The sequence below is a fragment of the Mauremys reevesii genome, linkage group 9 (genome assembly GCF_016161935.1).
Source record: "Mauremys reevesii isolate NIE-2019 linkage group 9, ASM1616193v1, whole genome shotgun sequence".
NCBI lineage: Eukaryota > Metazoa > Chordata > Testudines > Geoemydidae > Mauremys > Mauremys reevesii.
Genome location: NC_052631.1, coordinates 71,774,949 through 71,793,518, shown reverse-complemented (window position 1 = coordinate 71,793,518; position 18,570 = coordinate 71,774,949).

The following is an 18,570-nucleotide window of genomic DNA, read 5'->3' as shown; positions in this document are numbered from 1 at the left end:
CCAAGGGCCTATGAGGGTGACAGCTTGGAAATGCTGCTCGACCCAGCCTGCTGAGTCCAGGGATATATAAGAGGTCAACTTGGGAGTGCTGATTAACTTGGTCCTCTCAGACGCGCTCTGTTAATGTGTGTGGGTGTGTGCTCCTCTGATTCTGGGGCTGGAGGCACCCAGCTCTGGGGAACCTAGGTCCTGCAGGACAGCTCCATTGGGAAGAAACTTGCAGCAGGGAGAAGTAGAACTCCATATGACACAAGCAGTACATTGATAGAAGTACAGAAACCCACGCCCCCCCAAAGAGTAACTCTAAAAAATGAGCATACCCCAAAGTAACAGGCAAAGCTCGTAACACTATTGTAATGGACTTTACCTTTGAGAAACTCTGTAATGACACATACCAGGTAGTACAACTGGCTCATCTAGGTTTGGTGCATGATCTGTAAGGAAATTGCAAGAAATGGTCTGCCTGTTGGAAACTCCTGGGTTGTCTCTCTGTTAGCTGACACCAATATTTCCAATCACAAAAATCATAAGTCAGACTACCAAAAAATTATGATTTTGGCCAAAATATTTTGAGATATAAAAAAGATTATTTTGTCTGCCTCTGATTTTTTAAACCCCAGACCATGCCCTATGGATATCTGACAATTACAGTGCAACCAACTCTCAAATGTATAGCAAATAAGGCAATTTTGGCCTCCATGGAAATAACACTTGCTACAGGACCCATCTGAGACTAGAGCCCCATTGCACTAGGCACTATACAGACACATAGTTAGCCATAGTCCCCGCTGTGAAGAACTTACAATACAGTGAAAAGCATGGTGGTAAATTTGTGACATGGGAGCTGGAACTTGGACTCATCTCCTGTAGGGGCTATCAAACTTCCATCACATGGGAACAACTGTTAATTCTTGCTGAGTTGTACATGATCTGCATTGGTGACCTACAGCAACCTTTTGCTTTAAGAATTCAAGGCCTATATGTGACCTAAGCAACATTTAAACAGGGATTTTAGAAGATAAAGTGTTGCATCTACTGAATAGATAACTGAAGTGCCTTTTTAAGTCCCTCCTGGTCCATTACCATAGTTTTAGCATCTTGCTTTCCTTAAGAAAAAAGAAACCTCAGCTCAAGATCCTTCAGAGATCATCACTATCTCAAGTTTCATGACCACCTTTGTAGATTAAAGGGAGAAATTTCATTCTCTTCACTCAAATGCAGTTTCCACCATCCTTTTATCAGAGATTCTGAAATTTATCATTACATTAAGAAATGCACCCTGACATTAAAAATGGAATTATGGATCGGAAAAGAAAGACCACCATGTACTTCTACATTACACTCAGATGACAAGGCCAGTTTATTATCAAAAGGATAACTTAGTTGCACTGTATGGAGATTTTTAATAGGAAAAAAATAGCAAGGGGAACATACCATATGTATCAAAGAGTTTCTCACATATGTTGCTTTTTTTATCCAAAAGGTAGCATATGTGAGGAGAACACTTGAAAAGTGATTTCTGTACATCTCATCTGCCTAATTTTTAATTACGCTAATATCAGATTTCCAATATCACAACCTCTGCAACCAAGTGCTATTGCTCCAGTAAGTGTTGTTATCAAGTTAGATGGCTGCATAGCACTTTCTGAAATTATGATTTTGGCCAAAATATTTTGAGATATAAAAAAGATTATTTTTGTCTGCCTCTGATTTTTTAAACCCCAGACCATGCTCTATGGACCATTTATGAGAGTGCAACCAACTCTCATAAATGTATAGCAAATAAGGACATTTTAAGGTGCCCCATTGTAAGTTCTCAAAACCTGAGGCACTCTAAATCACTACGCACTTTTATAAAACTTGGACATAATTTATGGGATGATCTGTGCAGTTCTATATATCTAGTCATTGAGAAGGACTTTTAGTGTACAGCTGAGATAAAGTCTGGATGGATCTTAGAACGCAATTAAAAAGCATGGGGTAAAAAAAAAAATGGCCTCAGTTAAGACAATAGCAAAACTCTCATTGACTTCAGAGGGGCCAGATGTTCACCCACTGTGGGGAGAACAGAGAAGATGAGCTCCGTTTTTCACTATGAGAATCAACAACATGCAGAAAGCTAGTCTCAAAGAGAAAAAAAACAAATCAAGAAAAACAGAAAAGCACCAGACTGAAAGGAAACAAAAGAAAGCGGGGGGGGAAAGGTAGCATCTGAAATATAAATAATATAAACTAAATAAATATGTAACTAGGTAATGCATATTCAGAAAGATAAATAGACATACATTCATAAATAAAACATTTCAATGTGTGGTAGAATGTTAGACACATTGTTAGACTACATAAGTGCTTAACCCTTTAAGTATTACTCTCATCCATCTTCCCTCCATTACAGTCTCTTGTTGCATCTTTTCTTAAAGGAGATTGTAAGCTCTTTTGGAAGGGGCTTACTTATGTTTCACCAAAAAATCTCTATTCAGCACAAATGAATGTTGGTGAAAAAAATTCATTTTGGTCAAAATTCACCAGTTTTTCATTGAAAAATAGAAACCAGGGAAGGTTGTTTGTTTGATAAACTTCTATGGGGGTTGGTGATCAGAAAATATTTTTGGTAAATATTTTTGCTTTCTGGGTTTTCAAAAATTGAACATTTTTACCAAAAACTTCACATCTAGACTGCAATTTTTTAAAACCAGCTATTCGGTTTAGATTGTTTTATTGAAAAACTGAAAAGGTGTTCATGAAAAATAAAACAAATAAAACAATTAAAATAAAATAAAATAAAATAATCTGTGAATTTTTTCTACTAGATCTAGTATTATGTATAGTGCATAAAATATTGGAGCCATGATCCTGACTGGGCTTTCCCACAAGAACAACAACAGCGGGGAATATAAATGGGGTGAGAACAGTCCATTTACCTAAGTGGCAGATGGATACTAACATTATAGAATCAAGAGGGCACATTATCACTTTAATTACATGTAGTTGTTGGATACTCAGCAGCAAATTCTTGTGACCTATTCTGAAATGAATGACAATGCTTCTTACTTAAGAACCTACAATGAGATTCCTTTAGGCCCATGTTTTGAAAGGTGAATGTTTATGTTGCATATATTATTTGTGCATTCATACTTGGCAATAACAAGCCTAATTCATCTGCATGTGAAATTACTTGATTTTATACGCAAATAAATATGCTGTTAGCATTCACAAATTTGGGATGCAGAGATTTCTATTAAGAACAGGAAGGACAGACTTTGCTGACTATTAACTCTATAGCATGCTTTTTACTGCTGCTGTTAATAAGCTTGGAGAATTCCGAGAGATTTGGGTGAATAAGTTCATGAAGAGATTCTGGAGGCACAAACTAGGTGCTTGCCTTTGAAAATCTGGCACATAAAACCTTAAAAAAATTGAGTGTTGTGTGTTCAAGAGGAAGAAAAGATGATTTTTCAAACAAAATCAGTCAGTCAGTCAATACACGTGAGCCGAACAATACATTAAATGTTTTAAAAGACCCAAAGGCATGTACAACAAACTGTAGCAGCAGCTGGCACAGTGTTAAGAATAATGCCAAACCACTGCATAACAAGTGGCTGGTTTCTGTGAGCAAAAATCCAGGCCAGTTCAGTTCCACTAATGTTTTTCTCCATTATCTGAAAGCTGACATCTTTTCAGTAATTACTGCAGATGATACCACCTTTGGTGTAATTAAAGAACAATTATTTAGAGTGAAGTGAGCCAATATCATCCTATTCTCTGTTTAGGCCAAAGCCAAAAAAAAAAGGGCTTGTCAAAGAAAATAGATGTTTTGCATTAGGGAGCAAAGGGAAGGGTGATATAAGGAGTCGAGTAATTTGATGGGCAACACTGCAGTGGAATTAATTCAATATGTTCAATATGGTCAGTTCCGTGTGCAATAATATTGGACAGATGGATATGATAGCTATGTACTTTTGCTGCCTTTGCATTAGTGATTCAGTACTTACAAAGCAAACCTCCAATAGCTCCTGGCTCACTGCCCAGTGAGAGAGAGACTGGAAGCAAAATACATTAAATGCGCCTACAAATCTACATACTCTGCAACACTTCTGAAATAAGTCTCTTTCAAAATGACCCTTTGGACACCAACCAAAAAAAAATCATCATCATCATCATAACATGAGCCTATAAACTTTTTGGTTTAATGGTTAAATAATCATGAGTGGGAACTGAAAGGCGCAATTCACTTAGAATGAATACTAATGAGGGAGTGTTTGATGCATTTTTTTGTTTTTAGCTGGTAACTAGGTATCCGGATTAATTATGTACCTTACTTAAAGCACAAATATTTCAACAGAAGAATGGGATTAATGAATGCATTCTTAAACCCAGCAAGATAAAAGGTCACTGTTGACCAAAACCATATATTTCTTAATGCACCAGATTTGTGTGATTATATGGCAAAGGTTTTATTTAGCCAGTTAGAAATAACAAACAAATTGGCTCTCCAGTAGCTGAAGGAGAGAATTTCTCAAAGCATGAAGAGACTTATTTAGGCAGGTACAGCATTGCCCGCTTATATTTTCACAGGTATGCCTGAGACTCCCCTGACATCAATTCACAGACTGATCGGGTCTGAATTCACCCATCTATGCTGAGAAGTAGCAATATGTCATCATCAACAATAAAACTATTGACAACAGGGATAATGTGATACTGCCTAAAATCATCGGTGCTAATGGCCTGGTTAAAAGCACATCAAAGTCAATAGAAAGACTGATTTCAGTGGGATTTGGACCAGGCCCTAATACTTAGGTCTATAGCCTTATCCATCCATCCATGTATCTATTGCAGCCATCCATCCATGTATCTAATGCTTTTAGAGAGAAATCCTGTCCCTCTCAAGTCACTCCAACCAGCAAACAAGCAAGCAAAGAAAAACATATCCCTGAGAAAAAACAATGAGGAGTACTTGTGGCACCTTAGAGACTAACAAATTTATTTGGGCATAAGCTTTCATGGTCTCAAACCCACTTCATCAGATGGATGGAGTGGAAAATAGAGTAGGCAGGTCTGAATACAGAGTACATGAAAAGATGGGAGCTGCCTTATCAAGTGGGAGTGGGGGAGGGATCAGTGCTAACAGATGATTCAATTAAGGTGGAAGTGGGCTATTCATAACAGTAGAATACCAAGGGAGGAAATATCACTTTTGTAGTGGTAATGAGGCCAATGTAATCAGGGTGGCCCATTTCAAACAGTTGACAAGAAGGTGTGAGTAACATTAGGGGGAAATTAGGTTTTGTAGTGACCCACTGAATTTTTCACTCCATGCATCTGATGAAGTGGGTTTTAGCCCACAAAAGCTTATGCCCAAATAAATTTGTTAGTCTCTAAGGTGCCACAAGTACTCCTCATTGTTTTTGCTGATACAGACTAACACGGCTACCACTCTGAAACATATCCCTGAGAAACACTATTGTTATTCTATCAAGCAATTTGATTTCAGGGGGTTGGTAAATTTCAGGTTTATTTATACATATTAACCATATACTTTTCTAGTGAATTTGTTTAACAGTGTCCTGGGAAGAAGAAACACTCTGGGAAGAAGATAGGTTAAGCTTTCAAAGAGGTCTCTTGTTTCTGGAAAATCTCTTTGTGATGAGAAAACTCCCTTTTGAATTTACTGGGTTTTCTCAGTTGAAGACTGGGTTTCTGCTTTAGGGTGGAGCATCTGATGAATCATTAGCAGTTTTTTCACTGCCTCAGAGTTGCCCCCCCCTGTTGTCAATATGATCAGTAATTTTTAGTTACTAGTTTGAGTAAACCTTGAGATGTGTGATTGACAGTTTAAGCCGGTTGACTGAAGAAATGGCAATGATTTCAGTGTATTTCTCATGATAAGACAAAGACCACTGCCCCTGTGGCATTGCTACTTTCATCTTCCCTGACCCCACGTCTCCTCTCCTACACCCGGCAGATCTCAGGAACCATCCTGCTGCTCACCCGCATTAGGGTGGGCCTCTGAAGAAAATATGAGTTTAGCAGTGGGAGGATGAATTGCCTGGTAAATAGACCACTAAGTCAGGCCTAAGTGGACCTGGGTTCTATTTCTAGCTCTGTCACTGGCCTGCTTAGTGATCTCGAGCTAGTTATGTCCCTGCTCCGTGCCTCAGTTTCCCCAGCTGTAAAAGGGGGATAATGATACTGACATCCTTTTAAAGCAGTGCTTCTCAAAGTGGTGGTCTGTAGACCAGTGCCTGTCCGCGAGCCATCGGCTGCTGGTCCGCGACGAGTTTCCTCATAAGAGCGTCGAATAGGATAATAATATGGCACCGGTCCCTGGCACATTGGAAAAAAAAATGCTGGTCCCTCGCATCAGATAGCTTGAGAAGCACTGCTTTTAAAGCACCCTTAAGCTCTATGAAAGAAAAGTGCTATATAAGAGCTAGGTATTATTATTAGCTATGAAAGCCTGGAGAAGAGCACAGAAGAGCACCACCACCAGAATCAGGACTGCAGTAATTACAACCCTGTTCAAGGCTTCAGTCTCCAGGGCTGCCAGATTGGTATGTTTAATGACCATAATAATTGTACTAAATCTAATTTTTAAAAATTGCAACACTCATCCAGGAGCAAAGTTCAGATGCTGTGAAGAACACGACACTGCACCCTGCTGACTTAGCCCTCCCAAAGTGATTTTGGGAGCAGAAATGAAAAGTGAAGACAGTGCCTGAGTCAGAAGAGGCTTATAGTTATGGCTATAGAGTTATAAATCACTCACGGCTTGACCCCTTACTCATACATGCAGGTGCCTAACCTTAGGGGGGCCAGATGTTATGACATTCCTGGCTGGGATTTTTGCCCTCAACAAAAACGTGTAGTACAGATACACAGGCTCTTGTCTGCCCACACTGGTACCCACTTGTTAGGATGGCTTAGTGCCCACTCACATTGGATGGGCCATACACAAACACTGGGCCATACACATCAAGAAAATATGAGCTAGTAGCTAAAAGCAGCTTACAGAATAGTGTAAATTCCTCCCCAGGTGTACACCATAGAGCTCTTTAAATATAATTTACCCGCTGATGCTGTTTTAACCTAATCTTGTAAGAATACATGAATAGCAGACTTGAAGGAGATGTGATGTTTATGAGAACTTCTGGATGAAGACCAGCCACCACTAAGCTACTGGTGAATGGGTCATGGTATACATTTTCTGATTTATATCAATTTTTTAATCATCAAGCCAAAATATAGGAAAGTCTCACACTACAAAATGCCATCACTCCGCAGATGATATAAGTGTTCTACATAATGCATATCACACCCTAACATTAGGGTTCTCTACATAATACAAGTAAACTGAATACACCTTCAGGAATAGCATTCAACACAGGCTTTTGGAATACCTGATACCTGTGTAATGAGTGATTCATTTTCACTTACCTTAAGAAGCAACTGTATAAGTGAGAGTTGCAACCATGCTCAGCAGCACCATGTGCAGAGCTTAGGGAGATTGTGAGTAGAACCTCGGAGCAATAATCAAAAGGACTCACAGTATGTTTGGCAAAAAATGCCTCAAGTTTAATTCTTTTTTTCTTCTTTCAAAACAAAGTCTTAAAAAGTTTCTTATTCATTTTTTTTCTGAGCTGAGAGAGGGAATTTCAGTGCCCTAGAATTGTGGTCCCACTGAACACACTATGTGCTGAGAAGATGAGAGCCAGTTACACCTAACAGATGTAAGAGCTACACAGATTATGGTACACTGACAGTAGGCACTGTTGTCATGCTCTCAGTGAAAGTTGTGTAGAGGGATCCCCACTGCACAGTTGTTACCTGAGTGAAGGCCATTGTAAAGGAGGCATGGTCAAATGCAAGGAGTCTGCATCCCATTTTCCTCTCTTGTATATGCCTAATAAATGGACCTAGGGCAGTGATACTCACACCTCAGTGGTTCAGGAGCCAAATTAGCAATCGACATTTTCCTAACCAGCCACAATAGTGTGAATTCATTGTTTCATTCACTATAGTACTATACATTCAATTGCAGTGTTTTAATATCATGTGCTGCAAAGAGCCACAGGGGAGACACTAAAGAGCCACTTGCAGCTTGAGAGCCTCAGTCTGAGTATCACTGGCCTATGATAAACACAAAGTAAAGCTGCCTTCGACTGCTATAAATTGCCTCTTTCAACATGCATCACTACTCTCAAGCCAAAAGATAGCCATCCAGCCAAGCAGTATGACAACTGGAGCAAACAATTCTTGTGCTGTCATGGAGCAATGCCAACTATTTTGCTTCCAACTGACCTGGGGATCAGTGGCTTTAACAGTAATACAGTGTTTGCAGAACCATGACTATTATTGAGAGATGCTACAGTACTGCTTTCAAGCATTCCTTCCCAATTGGATGTGGTATACCTTACCATGGCCACATTGTCCCAGGGTCCACCTAGCTACTCGATCATTCATCTGGTGGGTATTGTTCTCAAAGGCTTATAATGAAAACATTGAGTTTGCATTGTTTATTGCTGCACTGTGCAAGATCATCTTTCCCCAACTTGAGCAATTTATTCCAGCTTTGCTGTTTTTAACAACTGTCACACACTTATTTAACCTATGGGTTAGGCCATCAACATTTTAAGGCTGGCAACTTATGTAGCAGTATTTCAGAAGGCCTGCTAGTGACTGTGCTGGGACTCCTGCTTCATCCTCATTTTAAGTAGCAGCAGCTAGTCACTGCAACAGCCCTTGATCACTTGGCCCACTGAAAGGCCTACTGAGTTTGACTCATTACTTTACCTGCATTACATTAGATTGCAGGCCAAAAGAACTTGCAAACCATTATGGGTTGATCCAAACCCTGGCCTGGTTACAACCTTAAATCACTTCTGCCGCTCAGTAGCTGGCAGAAGCAATCAAGAGACATGTTTTTACTGACATTAGTATCACTTCCCTTTTGCCTTCTTTTGGCCTTGGAGAGCATCTATAATCCACCCACATTATTGCTTCTGCATCTGGGAAATGCACCCTCTTACATCGGAAAGTAAGCTGGAAACTGAGTGCCTCCTTCTGAAGCACAGCTTTTATCTGTGGCCAATTTTCTGTGACATGAGGAAGATCAAGACTACAATCTGGAAACTATGATGTGGCATTTCTGACAGAGAAAGTAAGTGAGTTTTCTAATCCATTCCCCTGCAATCCTTAATGTGCCTGAAAAAATCTATACAAAGGAGAAAAATAGCAAGCCAAAAAAAGAGGAAAGTCTAAAATGCAGCTACCACAGTTTCCTCTGTTTAAAGAATAAAATTTGTTTTCAAACTAAAATGAGAGTTACAGTAATGACAATTCAGACTATGACAGTGTAGGGGTCTGGAAGATGGACTTTGTAATACATTTCTAAAAGGGGAGGGATGGTTATATGGGTTTAAATGTGGAAGAAAAAGATTTCTGTGGGTTTTGGCTTCTCATCCAAGCTGAGTTTTTTGAGATTAACGTATCTCTTCTAATAGCAAGGAAGAAACAAAACAAAACCCAACATTTTAAAATATTCCTTTAACTTCAAAATGACTGAGCAGAATTTTTTTAAACTGTGTTAAAATAAATTATTTCTGGCCTGAAACATTTTTTTGGCAAGTTTTAACCCAAGGTGAATTTATCTGCCTGACTTACAATGGAGTCTATAATGGAAATGCTGACAGAGACAGACTTTTAAATATAGTGATGCTAGAGGCACCAGTACAATTCCTTTTTGTCAGTCCTTTTTAATGTGTTACATTTGTTTTTTAGAAGAATCCATTATTTAAGTCGACAGTATTTTTCTGAGCTTATGATAAGACTTTGCACATTTCATGCTCTCTGTATTTGAACTTGTGTTGGTCTAATATGCAGCCTAATCTTTTATATTTCCTGGCAGATCATTCCTATCATTTCCTGAAGGAATTCAGCTTGCATTAATTGTGGTTTAATTATGCACTGTGACCTAATTACTTATGGGCAGGTATGAAAAATTCCAAGGGTCTTTGCAGTTTGGATTGATAATCCACCATTTGAATGCTTAGGAGAAGGGTTACCAAGAACTTTGAATGATACTTTCAACTGTGGGTTGAAAATTTCATGATAAGTTCTGTCTCAAGATTTCTGGCTGGCTCAGAAAGATGTATTTCTGCACATTCACTTCTAGTTCCCTCCAGAACTAGGAAATTCAAAGGTGCAAGGGGTGGGGGAGGATTAAAAAAATCACCAACCATTCATATTTTTAAAAACGTTTGATTTGAATTTTCAGTGAAGCTTCACAGTGTTTTTACTTTTGCTAAGTGGGTTAGCTTAGTTGTAATGAAATATAAAGAAAGGTGAACCCCCGAAATCCTGCAACATTTGACCCACACAAGAGCAGAATTCACAAATGCAACTTATCCACAGGTTCCATGGTGGTCTGTAAAGTCACTAATAACCACATGACTAATTTTTGCAGAATATTATAAACTTATCAGGAATTAGTCACAAAAATGAAATAGTACACTCTCATTTTGGGCAAGAATATAGCAAAAGAGCAGGTTATTGAGCCTATAGCACCCAATTCAGTAAATCACTTAAGAGCATGCTTCAAATTGAGAAATTGCTCACGTGTTTGCTGGAAAAAGGTGGACTATAGACACATGCTTAAAGTTAAGCATTTGCTTAAGTCCTATTAGAATCACAAGGTTGTGCTGTAGAATGTGAAGACATCCAATAAATTGGTAACAGATATGCAAGAGTTTATTTTTCAGGAACTCATGACAGCCCCTGTCCAGTAAATCCTTTTGCATTCATTACAATATTTAGTCTAGAAATGGCTCTGAAGTGGAACTGAAGATATGAAAGCCCTTAAATCTGGTTAGGTTCAGAGGTGGAGCTGGATCTAATCTTTGCTATGTTTTGCTGTTTTTCACCTTTTTCAAGACTTCTGTCACAAATGACAGTGTCAACTAAAGCATGTTGGAATGCTATGGTGCAGATTGTGGGCTCTTGCTAGATGCAACAATGAATGATGAGTTTTGTATAGAATGAAACAACCTTTTATGGTCCTTCATGATCCCATGGAACAACTTTCCCCAATTTCTACATGTGTGAATTTGGAACTACAAATGTGAGTGAATTTGGAGGTACTGACTCTCACTTACAGAATTCCCTTCTAGATGAAAGGAAGAAAAATCCCCAACAATACTGTCTCTGATCAGAGCTGAGATGACTGAGAACCAGGATGCTCTTGTGGTTAAAGTACTGGACTAGGACTCAGGTGACCTAGGTTTGGTGTAGGTTTCCTCACAACTTGGGCAAATAACAATCTCTCTCTCCTCAGCTCCCCATCTGAAAAAAAATAAAAATTAATACTACTTCCTTTCAGTCTTCCTGGTCTATTTATGCTGATGAACAGTCCCTTAACACGTGTTTGCATTGTGCCTAGCACAATGGGACCTTAATCTCAGCTGAGGCCACTAATTGCTAGTGTAATAGAAAAAACAAGGTCTTCCTATGTTCCTCTCCTTGGTATTCCTGCATCCTTTACTTATGTCATTTCCAAATAATTAACTGTTGATTGTGCATTTGTTATATTATATTTTAAACCAAGTTTATAGATGCAGTTTGAGAGGTTTTTGTCAGGAAGCTGACTTTTGTTGTATGCAGAGTTGCACCTGAAAGAATTCTGTCATGCTGCTTGCCCAGAGTTCTGTGATAAAACACACTCATATTTCTTTTCTTCGAGGTCACTTAAAGCACAGATATCACCCATATCACATCCATATATCCGTCACACAGGTGATATCTATGATCCTTACAACAATAAATGACCTAGAAGAAAAGTTATTGTGTTGGATATGCAACATGGGCTATACCTGTGATTATTTTTTTCTTCTACTATGAATAATGTATCTTTCCCTTTCTCCTCCTAATTGAAAACATATTTTTCTTATTTTCTGTTCCTCTCCATTTCATTCCCTCATTCTTTCTTTAGCCTTTTCTCCTATTCGTATCAATCACATTGTGGTTGTACTTCTGGCATTGCAAAGAAATCAGGGAATACACAGAAACCTAGATGCCTCACTGTCTCTAAGGTGCCACAGGTACTCCTCGTTCTTTTCACTAGAGGACGTTCACCATGCAACTTGGGAAAGGAGCACTTCCACCCTTAAGAATTTTTTAACATCAAGGACAAATCTTTTTTGCATGGTAGATGTATTTGGGCCTTCATGGTAACATTGCCTATGTATGTCTGTCTACAGCAAGGATCTCTGCAGAGCAGTCTGGCAAATCCAGCCATCTGTTTGGGAAACTGTTTTGCTACTCTGTGGTCAGTAACTGATGAGGAGGAAATTGAGAAATGTTTAATAGCAATTAATCATTGAGTTTTTGCTCTCCCTTTATTAGGTAAAATTATATTGCAAGCTAAAATTACATTAATACTTGGTTGGACTTTGATCTGGACCTTGCTCTGCCCAGGAAAAAATAGGAAGCTTATTCATAGGCCTGCTTTTAGGTGACAAGAGATGAGGGAATCACTAGCATATTATATCTGATGCTTCAGCATGGTGGTATCTCTCCCAGAAATATCAACTACTAGAAGCAAGAAGCTGACATATATAAAATGAAAAGTTAGTTCTCTTTCAGGCTGTTTCTTATGTGAGTTCATACAAGACTACACCCTAAAAGACGTATCAATTCCAAGGGCAGAAGGGACCATTGTAATAATTTAACCTGACCTTCTGTATAACACCAGTCATAGATCTTCCCCAAAATATTTCCTAGAGCAAATCTTTCAGAAAAACATCCAATCTTAATTTAAAAATTGTCACTGATGGAGAATCCACCACAACTCATGGTCAATTGGTCCAATGGCAAATTACTCTCACTGCTAAAAATGTACGCTTTTTTCCAATCTGAATTTTCCAGGCTTCAACTTCCAGCCATTGGATCGCATCTACCTTTTTCTGCTATACTGAAGAGCCCATTATTAAGTATTGTTCCCCACATAGGTACTTATACATTGTAATCAAGTCATCCCTAATCTTCTCTTTGTTAAGATAACTAGATTGAGCTCTTTGCGTATATTACTATGAAGTATATTTTCCAATCCTTTAATCATTCTTGTGGCTCTTTTCTGAACCCTCTCCATTTTATCAACATCCTACTTGAATTTCAGACACCAGAATGGGACACAGTATTCCAGCAGCAGGAACACCAATGCCAAGTACAGAGGGAAAAAAATCTTCTCTACTCCTCCTCAAGATTCCCATTTGTGCATCCCATGATTGCATTAGTTCTTTTGGCCACACTGTTGCACTGGAAGCTCAAGTTCAGCTGATTATTCATCACCACCCCCAAATCTTTTTCAGAGTTACTGCTTCCCAGGATACAGTTCCCCATCCTATTAGTATGGCTACATTCTTCATTCCTAGATGTACACATTAACAATTAGATGTACTGTCCATTATGCCCAGTTTACCATGCAACCCAGATTGCTCTGTGTCAGTAACCGGTCCCTCTTGAGTATTTACTACCCCCTTCCCACCCAGTTTGTGTCACCTGCAAACTTTATCAGCAATGATTTTATGTTTTTCTTCTAGGTCATTAATAAAAATGTTAAATATCATAGGGCCAAGAACCAATCCCTGAGTGACCTCACTAGAAATACACCCATTCAATGATGATTCCCTAACTATAATTATATGTTGAGACCTATTAGTTAGCCAGACTTTAATCAATTTAACAGGCCATGTTAATTTTATGTCTTTCTAATTTTTTAATCAAAATGTCTTGTGATGCCAAGTCAAATGCTTTACAATAGTCTAAGTGTATTACATCAACACTATTATCAACCAAACTTGTAAATTCTTCCTCTGAAATACATAACGGTGGGAGAATTTGCATTCTTTTCCAAATACCATCTAATTCTGAATACAAATCAGCAAAAGCTCAAAGGAGACTGGTATTTTTCCTAGCTGAACCGTCTTGTGATATTTCCAACAAGGAAACACTTACAAATGAAAAACCATTTGCTGAAGACTGATGTTATATGTTACTTTTAACAGCAGGATCCACATTTGTGCAAATGACTATGCAAATCCAAAGTCAGTATTCCCATAGACTTGTGTGCCATTCTTGGATAATGCATAAGGAATCATATACAATAAGCACTTTAAATCAATTATTTAATATATAATAAATAATAATACAAAGTAGTTCTGCTCTGTGAAAAATAATTGAAATCCCTCAGAATCCTTCCTGGAAGCAGTTTATTGCAGTCATTGGGAAACAAGATAAATTCATGTAAAAAGACTTTTAGACACACAAAAGATCTGTGACAAACTCCAAGACACTTGTTCATACTCTGATTTCTGAATTGGGTTCTTATGACAGTAATTTCCCCATTGATTCCATGAACAGAAGGGAGAGCAAACAAGCAGCTCCTTGTGACTGAATCTCGATGGCTGGATTGCAGCATTCAGTAGCATCACACTAAAAGTTACTTCTCTGGAGTTCTGCAGGGTATAGCTTGTAGAAAAGGAGGTGGAGAAGCAGCCACTTTCAGGGGTATGCTTCTGGGCTGAGTTGACCATTTTCTGATCTAAAGTTTAGTCAGGCAGGGTTTTGTTAAGTGATTCATAAACCAGTGTTTGCGGTATTACATTTCAATCTGAGACACACAGCATAATCCCCCCAAAAGTTCAAAGTTCTAATATATAAAGAAAAGAAAATCAAGCTGGGCCTCTTTAGTTCTTGCTTATGAAGCCCGCCCCCATTGGGAATTACGCAGCAGTATAAAAACTGCATGAAACTAAATGAAAAATTAAATGCAAACAAGACCACATCACCCTAAAAGCCAATTGGGTTAACACTGCTCAAGTCAGAATTAACACCCAGTGGACCCCTCCATAACTATTACTGTACAGCTATTGGATGAGTCAGCCCATGAGTGGGAGGGGAGGGAAAGCAGACCCTCGTGTAGAGAAACTAGATGACTGCAGATCACAGGATAACCAGTAATTTAGAAGATTGGATCCCCTTCTCATTCTGAGACACACAAACCCAGTCTCTCCAGTAGCCCAATAAGCAGGAAATTCATTGACTATCTATTGTACTGGCATTGGAAAAGGTTCGAAGAAGGGCAACTAAAATGATTAGGGGTTTGGAATGGGTCCCATATGAGAAGAGATTAAAGAGGCTAGGACTTTTCAGCTTGGAAAAGAGGAGACTAAAGGGGGAATATGATAGAGGTATACAGAATCATGAGTGGGGTGGAGAAAGTGAATAAGGACAAGTTATTTACTTGTTCCCATAATATAACAACTAGGGGCCACCAAATGCAATTGATGGGCAGCAGGTTTAAAACAAATAAAAGGAAGTTCTTCTTTACACAGTGCACAGTCAATCTGCAGAACTCCTTGCCTGAGGAGGTTGTGAAGGCTAGGACTATAACAGGGTTTAAAAGAGAACTAGGTAAATTAATGGAGGTTCATTAATGGCTAGGTTCATTAATGGCTATTAGCCAGGATGGGTAAGGAATGGCTAGCCTCTGTTTGCCAGAAGGTGGAGATGGATGGCAGGCAAGAGATCACTTGATCATTATCTATTAGGCTCAGTCCCTCTGGGACACCTGGCATTGGCCATTGTCAGCAGACAGGATACTGGGCTGGATGGATCTTTGGTGTGACCTAGTATGGCCATTATTATGTTCCTATGTACAGTCCTCAGAGGCCTGGAGGGCTTAGTGGTTAGCATCCCATTGTGGGGTAGTGAGAGGAGAGCCTGAGCCTGCCCATTCCACCAGACTCCAACCCAGGGCAGTAGGACAGCCAGCAGCTTTATAACCCCTTTATTACTTTGGTGCTGACCTACAGTATGTTTGAATATTGCACAATGTATTTAGATATGGAATAATTCATTTAAAGACAAATTCATAGAAAAGCAAGATATCCTATCGGGATTGATGGCTGGCTGGAAGAAAAGCATCTTGGGCCATTAAGCCCAGTTGGGTATTAATATCCAGGACATGCCCTACCTGAAGCATGAATATTATTGTTATTTTAAGATGGAAAGGAAATGGAGACAAAAAAATAATACAGGTCAAATGTTTTTATGAACGATGCTAAGCACATGGCAACTATAAAGAATTAAAGTATAATTGTGGTCAAGACAAGTGACTATGTAAAAATGATGCTACCTTACTGAATATATTTTCTCTGACATGCCTGAGTCACATCTGCTTACTTCGGTAACAAAGTACGTTTCAATACCATTAGCCAAATTAAAGCCCATAGAGCTGCAGAAGAATGAGCCAGATTCAATTCGGCTTCATTACATCACAGAATCTTTTTTATTGCACACCATGATATAAGAGGGAGAAAGAACATAGTTTGACTTTCATATCTTAGGCTGGAGTTGCACTGCTGCATGTCAAGTTGCAAAGAAAGCCTTCCAAACATGAGCTGATGCAGGCCTGTCTTCGTGAGTCTGCAGTCAGGCAAACTATAGAAATAGCTTTGAGATGCATGAGCTGTCTTCATCCATCTCAATGACATGTTAACTCTGACTTCTAATGATTACAATGTAATTGTGACTTGCTACTTCACTGGCAATCATTTCAGCAGAAATATCAACTAATTGTAAGCAGGTTTTGTGACTGAGGAAAAATATGCCAGTATTCAACAATCTGACAATTACCTTGATACCTTACCCTTTTACTAAATAATAATTTCTGAAGTGATGTATATTTTCATTCTACCTCTCTTGAGTTTACAATCTAATTATGTTTTGCCACAGAATTGTTGCAGTAGGGTAAGGAAGAGCAAAGCTTTTTCTTACCCACTGAGAAGCGTATATTATTCAGACAATGATATTTATATTATTCCAGTAGCTTTATTATTCTGCTATAGCAACTACCATGCTCCAGCCATAAATATACTTTACAAGAAGCTTCAGAGCAGTTCCAAGCATTAAATATATATTTTAAATTTCTGTTTTTCCAGTTGTACAACTCCTCTAATTATTAAATATTAAAACAGTACTTTGCTAGCTACTGTGCCAGTCAGGTCAGTCCAACGAATTAAGTAAACTGCACAGAAACGTATTTTACTTGCTTTTTCTGGTAAGGCAGCAAGAATTTGAGATGGGATTCTTGAAGTAAAAAGAGGGTCAAAGGGGTCAGGAAGATTTTACACTTTATTTATTGCATAATTTTTACTGATACATTATGTACATTGGGCCAGACCTTTCTGGATGCATTTTAATCTAAATAAAAGAAAGATGGAAAGAAAGACAAAGGGTACGTCTACACTATGGGATTATTCTGAATTTACAGAAACCGGTTTAGTAAAACAGATTGTATAAAATCGAGTGCACGCGGCCACACTAAGCACATGAATTCGGTGTTGTGCGTCCACGGTCCGAGGCTAGCGTCGATTTCTGGAGCGTTGCACTGTGGGTAGCTATTCCGTAGCTATCCCATAGTTCCCGCAGCCTCCCCCGACCCTTGGAATTCTGGGTTGAGTTCCCAATGGTAGATGGGGAAAAAATCATTGCCGTGGGTGGTTCTGGGTACAGCCTCACCCCTCCCTCCCTGAAAGCAGCAGACAACCGTTTCGCGCCTTTTTTCCTGGGTGAACTGTACAGACACCATAACACAGCAAGCATGGACCCTGCTCAGCTCAATACTGCAATCGTGGATGTTTTAAACACCTCGCGCACTCTCATGCAGTATATGGTGAACCAGGACCTTCAAACCGAGGCGAGGAGGAGGCGGATACGGCAGCGCGGCAATGACAGTGATGAGGACGTGGACACAGAATTCTCTCAAACCGCGGGCCCCTGCGCTTTGGAGATCCTGATGGTAATGGGGCAGATTCTATTCATTGAACACCGATTTTGGGCCCGGGAAACAAGCACTGACTGGTGGGACCGCATTGTGTTGCAGGTTTGGGACGATTCCCAGTGGCTGCGAAAGGGCACTTTCATGGAACTTTGTGACTTGCTTGCCCCTGCCCTGAAACGCCATAATACCAAGATGAGAGCAGCCCTCACAGTAGAGAAGCGAGTGGCGATAGCCCTGTGGAAGCTTGCAACGCCAGACAGCTACCGGTCAGTCGGGAATCAATTTGGAGTTGGAAAATCTACTGTGGGGGCTGCTGTGATGCAAGTAGCCAAAGCAATCACTAAGCTGCTGCTATGAAAGGTTGTGACTCTGGGAAATGTGCAGGCCATAGTGGATAGCTTTGCTGCACTGGGATTCCCTAACTGTGCGGGGGGCGATAGATGGAACCCATATCCCTATCTTGGCACCGGAGTGCCAGGGCACCCAGTACGTATGGTGCTGCAAGCACTGCTGCAAGCACTGGTGGATCACAAGGAACGTTTCACCAACATCCACGTGGGATGGCCAGGGAGGGTTCATGACACTCACGTCTTCAGAAGCACTACTCTGTTTAAACGGCTGCAGCAAGGGAATTACTTCCCAGACCAGAAAATAACAGTTGGGGATGTTGAAATGCCTGTAGTTATCCTGGGGGACCCAACCTACCCCTTGATGCCATGGCTTATGAAGCC